The sequence below is a fragment of the Dreissena polymorpha genome, chromosome 7 (assembly GCF_020536995.1).
Source record: "Dreissena polymorpha isolate Duluth1 chromosome 7, UMN_Dpol_1.0, whole genome shotgun sequence".
In the NCBI taxonomy this organism is placed as follows: domain Eukaryota; kingdom Metazoa; phylum Mollusca; class Bivalvia; order Myida; family Dreissenidae; genus Dreissena; species Dreissena polymorpha.
In genome coordinates this window covers 23612584-23618813 of record NC_068361.1, presented here as the reverse complement: position 1 = coordinate 23618813, position 6230 = coordinate 23612584, and the positions used below count along the sequence as shown (strand labels likewise).

The window sequence follows — 6230 nt, the reverse complement described above, 5'->3', positions numbered from 1 at the left end:
CATGTATGTGAACCCTATTTAAATGAATCATATAGCGGAGATAACTACTTAAACCTTTCACTGGTGTTTGTTTATGTAACAATTTATGCATAAACATACAGCATTCGCCTATACGGCAAATGTTTCAATGAATTGTAATGATGATAATGAGCATTACAATATGTATCAACATTATTGACCTAAACATTATTTATCATATTTTAAACATGCACAATGAACAGTATAAAATTAGATTTATTTGGCTCCATATTATATTAAATCTTCATTTAAGCTCTATGCGATTTCTCTCAAATCCAAACACAAATCCAAATTAGACGAAACTATTTTGAAATTATGTTTAATAGAATAACTCCGGAAAAAGAAGAACAAATACTTTTCACCACACTACCGTGATGGAGGAACAAACACAGAAGGTCAGCGTCTATTAAAGAAATACTTTGAATCAGTCGACTCAGAGTTGTACCATCAGTTATTAGCTTCCAGCAAAACGCCACATTTAAAGTGACTGATATAAAGCAATCGAATCCTGCAAACAGCTCTTACAGAACTTGACTCTAACAACGCACAGATGAAACAGCCCAGATGAAATATTAAAATTGTAAATCAAAGCGTTACACTATTACATAGCATCCATCATGTAATATTCAAAATATAAACAGGCCTATGTAAAAAATTTAGCGCTCGAACAATATGCTGATATACATAATAATAATAACACAATTGAGCGCTTCGTTGAATCCTTCTACGTTATTAAGATAAGAGGCACCGCTTAATGGTTTTCCAATGTTGTTGGGCTTTCGATATTCCATAAGGCCACAACTAACTGAAAGCATTTCCGTCCGATTGCAGCATCTAAAAAGCAATACAATATTCAATTCAATTTTATCGTAATTTGTGTTACTGTAATAATGTTACAGTTTTATCACATCTTACAACCTTTGGCCAATCTTGATAACAGCAGTCCATTTAGCACACGGAAATCAACAACTGGCTACTCGAGCCAAGAATAATAAGAATTGATTGGGACAATATTGACCACATCTGACCATTTCAAACAATTCTGACCGCAATTGACAATTATGGACACTACTGACCACAACTAACCATTCCGGACAATACTAACTAAAAACTGACCATTCTGGCGATATTCGGCCCAAAGAACCGCGTCGGGTAATCTAGATCTAACCTTAAAGATTTAGTCATTTTACTTCAATTTTTAATGTTTAAAATGACTTAAAAAGGTGTGCGTCATTTGTCGTTAATGTTGCGACATATATCGGCAGTTGAAATTTTTGCGACATTTATTGTTTAAGTTGCGACAAATATCGTGAGTAGGATGTGCGACATTTATCGTTCCTTACGACATGTATCGTCAACGTTGCGACGAATCTCGTAGCCTGCCATATATAACGACGATGCCACATTTAATGGCGCAATAAAGTGTCTATGCAAAGGAGGCGGCTTTTCAGTCCTAGATTGCAACCACGATATCGTCGTATCCATAAAGAAAATACTTCTTCTGCAAAGTGGTTGTACATCATAAGTACTATTGGACAACAGCATATTCATAGTGTAACAAATATGAATTAATTGATTGCAGCATCTTTTACGGTGTTTTCTTAATTGTGTTCATTGCCGAAAGTACTCGTTGTTTAGATATATGTTCATATGTACCCAGATATATAGCCGTTGTGCTATTTCTGTGGAAATAAAACAAACTAATTGTTCTCTACAAGTTTGTGTATGTAAGGGCGATAAAATTTTTTTTAACTGTTGTGCAGCCTTTTTATTTATAAGAAACATCTCTTATGAATAGGAAACACATTTCATATTGCCTCTTTGAACGTAAGGCGTGAATTCGTTTCTTTTAGTATGTGTACATGTTCTCACCTAAAATCAACGATAATATAATCCATACAATTAAAGAAATAAAAAATGACATTAATATGATTCTCGCTCATATTCACATTAACAAAAAAAGGTTTTGTTTGACTAAATTATAATTAACGACGCATACAGAACAAATAATATAGTATGCACTATAAACGTCAGAAAATATTCAGAACAAATCACGTATGTTAAAAGTACAATAACATATAGAACTTTCAATTTGGTAAGACATATAACCAACAAAGAATACGCATACAAATAAACGGATTCGACATTACTTTATAAATGCAACCTTTAACGACATTTAGTCTCTTGCAAAATCGTTCGGTCGAACATTCCCAGTTGTTGTCGTGCCAACACGTTTCATTATGATGTAAGAGATATCGCCTCGCAAATGTGTTAGGGTCGTCAACAATATTGTCGGGGAAAGGGAAAGCTTTACAATCGCTGAAGTTCCGAATAGGCAATAGTGTATTACCTGTAAAATATTGGAATGCTTAGTATATTTAAGTTGTATTTTTTCTTCATTTGTATTGTACTGCTTAAAGCTTTCACTGTTGGCGTCACGTAAAATGTTTCAATGCATTTTAATGATGATAAGCAGAATTAAAATATGTATCAACATTATTGCCCATAACAAGAATCGTGAGGAGCTTTATTTGTTATGACATGGTGAAGTTGCGAACCAATTAACCGCAACCTAGTTGGACACGGCAGATTTTCCATACGAGCGGAAGCCAATGCAATGGAGATGGCACTAAGAACAATGCACAGTACATTATCCGACATGAGTATCACAATATTAAAACATAAGTATTGATGCAAAGCATCAAAGGGCGTCGGGAATTTCAGTGTAAAAGGCACTCAATGAAGCTACATGGAACGATTTTTTTCTACTGTAAATATTAATATATTGGCCGATTTTTTTAAACAAAATAGAAAAAGATACTGGTATAACCATTATCGATAATGTTGTGTTATAGCCCTCAAATAACCATTATTTATGATGTTGTGTTATAACCCCCAAATAACCATTATCTATGATTTTGTGTTGTAACCTCCAAATATTGCATAGTTCATTTTCCTTTTTTTACTGGCATCCGTGTTCAGTTTTCATGAATGGAACAGAACTGTGCAGGTTTTAAAAAAATATGTTTCACCTTGTAAGCGTAATTTCATATTTTTCTCAACTTCAAGGGGAGATGATTCTGAACTTATTCTTACGTTGCTCATTTACGATAGGGGTTGAGTACTCATTGATATGAAAACACTGTAAAAATTAAAAAAAAAATGAATGAAAACTGTAAATTGCATAAAGAAGCTGCATTTCACAATATTTTGAAATTCAGTAAAAGATCATAATAAATTTATTGCTCCGATATTCATCATTTTCAATAGGGTTCGAGTAATACTGATATAAAAACACTTAACAAGTTTGGAAAGATTCAGACAAAAGTTGTGAAATCTTTTAAACAAGTGGAAATTGTTTATTTTGTCAAATTCAATAGAAAAAAATCTGGACTTATTGTCCCGATGTTTCTCATTTTTAATGAGGTAAAAATGCTCATTGATATGAAGAATCTGATGAAAAAAGTTGACACAACACCTAACCAAGCAGTTTTTTACTTTTATTTTTAAATTCAAAGAGACATAATTCTGGACTTATGGTCCGATATTGCTCATATAGAGAGTTTGGGTTGGGTCCTCATTGATAAAAAAACCTGTGCAAGTTTGGGAACAATCGAATGAAAATTTTGAACTTCGAACAACGATTTCAATTGTTTTTCAAATTCTAAGGAAGATAACTATGGACGTAATGGTCGGATAATGCTAAAGGGCCCATACCACCTGGATAGTAATACGTGTCGCGCTTTGCGCTCTATATGTGGTTCTTAAAAAAAAATCCGAGGAGTGCTTGATTCTAGGGAAACGGGTTGCTGGGACACAGCTCCTCCTTGAAAAGCGGCTGCTTCCTTTAGCGCAACTAATTGTTACAATCAATAATACGTGTCACGCTTCGCGTTCTATATGTGGTAAGGATAGTACTTAGGGTCTATGATAGACAACCATTAAAATAAATGGATAATAGATGTGGTGTTTGCATTTATTTTTTAATATAAAAACACGTGTATTTTTATAAGATATTTAAGTGATGTAAGAAATTCTAATTAACGTTGTCAACACGCGGAATCCATTAATTTTAATAAAAATGTCCGATTGTAGTAAAATGGATTTTAAAATGTCTGCATAAAATAAAGCTGTATTATATTTATTAACCTGACTGAAAAACATTGTCAGCCGCCGAACTGTTCCGTTAGTGCCGGAACCCGGGCTTGAACCGGGGGCCTTTAGATGATTGTTGCTTAAACAACTTCAGTCTAACGCTCTCCCAATTGAGCTATTCCGGCTTAAATCATTATTGTACTGCTATTTGGTGAAGTTGTGTATAGCGATCGTTATGATATGTCTAGTTTTCGTACAACTACGCCTTCCAATAAACTTGCTTGCGCGATAGGTCGTCAAATATCGTACTACCTTGATTCTCCACGAAATAAGCAAATGAGAAAAACCACAAAATGAAAATATTTTGATTATGTTTTGTTTTTATACAAAACCAGAAAGTTTATCGTATTTGCCCAGTCACTGATATCTTTTCCCTGTGATCAGTTGTGGATCAGTTATTAGTTAAAACAATTAGCTTTGCATTATTGGCAATACATGTTGTTATTAATGTAATAGGCACAAATGCAGTACTTATTTACGCTAATGTACACAAAAAATCACCACTATGCAAGATATTCTTAAAACAAAAATATATACATTGATCCGTAAAATAACTTCTCCTCCCATAAGCGAAAAGAAATGCATTACATACTAGTCGCCGCTCTCCAGAGCGACGCCAATAACCACAAGATCTTTTTGGGTAAAGCATTCAATTTTGTATGACTCCTCAACTTAAAAATAGTCACATATGTCAAACATCCTTTTTCAATACCAGTTTTTTAGTAAAAAACATGCTACTACTCCCTGACACGATGTGTTTCATACCCTGATCTAAACGGTTGTATTACGAAATGTGACAATTAAACATAACATTATTGAGTACTCGGTAAAAATCATTTACATTAACTTTGTAAAATAATAAAAAGCATTGCAAACGTCATTTTATAAATAAAGATCGATGCTCAATTATATTTACCATATACTTCGTCTGCACAAAATTCGAAAAAATTTCAATTTTAATGAGCAGATTTACCATATACTAACGTTTATATGCATGCACAGAACTTGTGATAAATATAGCCTATTATAAAAATTGTGTTGATGATAATGATAGAGAAACTTACAATTTACTCGGCCGATTAAGAAAGCATTATCTGGATCATCTTGTATGCCAGCACATATGTGACGTGGGCATGTATATTTTTTTAATTTACAATATGAGTGTGCCTTAGTACATAGTTCTAACGATTTTTTAAGTCGTGGGATCAAGAGCTAAACGAGATAAGTAACTCGTCGAAAAGACATAGCAAGTCACCGGAATGAAACATGAAGGTCGTTGTAAAATGTATATAATCGTATGTATGACACAAATGATACAAGGAAAACTATCATAACACCGTGTGTTATTATAGGACAGATTCATGCATTTAAGTTCTTTTAAAACAATGTGTTTCGTGTTCGGTTGAGTATGTGGTTTCCACGAATAGATAATCTTCATCAAAATTGTAGGGTATATCAATCCCACGACTTAATGAGTCGTTCCCATAAATCAGCTTAGTCGTTATCACTACTAAGGTACTCGTTCTCACGAATTATTAAGTCGCTCCCACAAATTAGTTATATCGGTCTCGCAACTTAATATGTAGGATTTCTTCAATTTCATGTATTGAAGCGTAATTATAAATATATCTATAATCGGATAGGCAATGATTTGTTAGGTTTGGTTTAATATCTCTAAGAAATAAGGTTTACAAAATGTACATCACCTCGAAAGTATTATTTAAAGGTTGAACACAAGCAATTCCAAATTAAATTGTTCGATCCAACACCCGGCAGTACTAGACTAAGTTTTTGTTCAATAAGAATTTGAGGAATCCTTATACAAATAGACGTGTTTGTATTTTCTGCTTTTAATAATTAGTGTGTCTTTAAAACATGCCATTCATAGAACATCCGTTCGATCAAAGACCTCAAAAGTGGTTGACATTGTCCTTTTGTATCTATTACAAAGACTCAAGTTACAATCATTCAAGGCTGTTTTGGCAAAACTCCTTTGTGAGGATTTCCTGATTGCGAAACACATACTCTGCTCAATAAACACCTGTAAAAAACACACG

The 6230-nt window shown here is 33.5% G+C and overlaps 1 non-coding gene across 1 annotated transcript; it reads right to left on the bottom strand.

Annotated features, from left to right (window-relative positions):
• Positions 1–4208: 4208 nt before the first annotated feature.
• On the bottom strand, positions 4209–4298 carry Trnaf-gaa (transfer RNA phenylalanine (anticodon GAA)). Its single transcript is given in 2 exon segments — positions 4209–4244; positions 4262–4298. It is a non-coding gene; the product is annotated as a tRNA-Phe (tRNA).
• Between the last annotated feature and the right edge of the window lie 1932 nt (positions 4299–6230).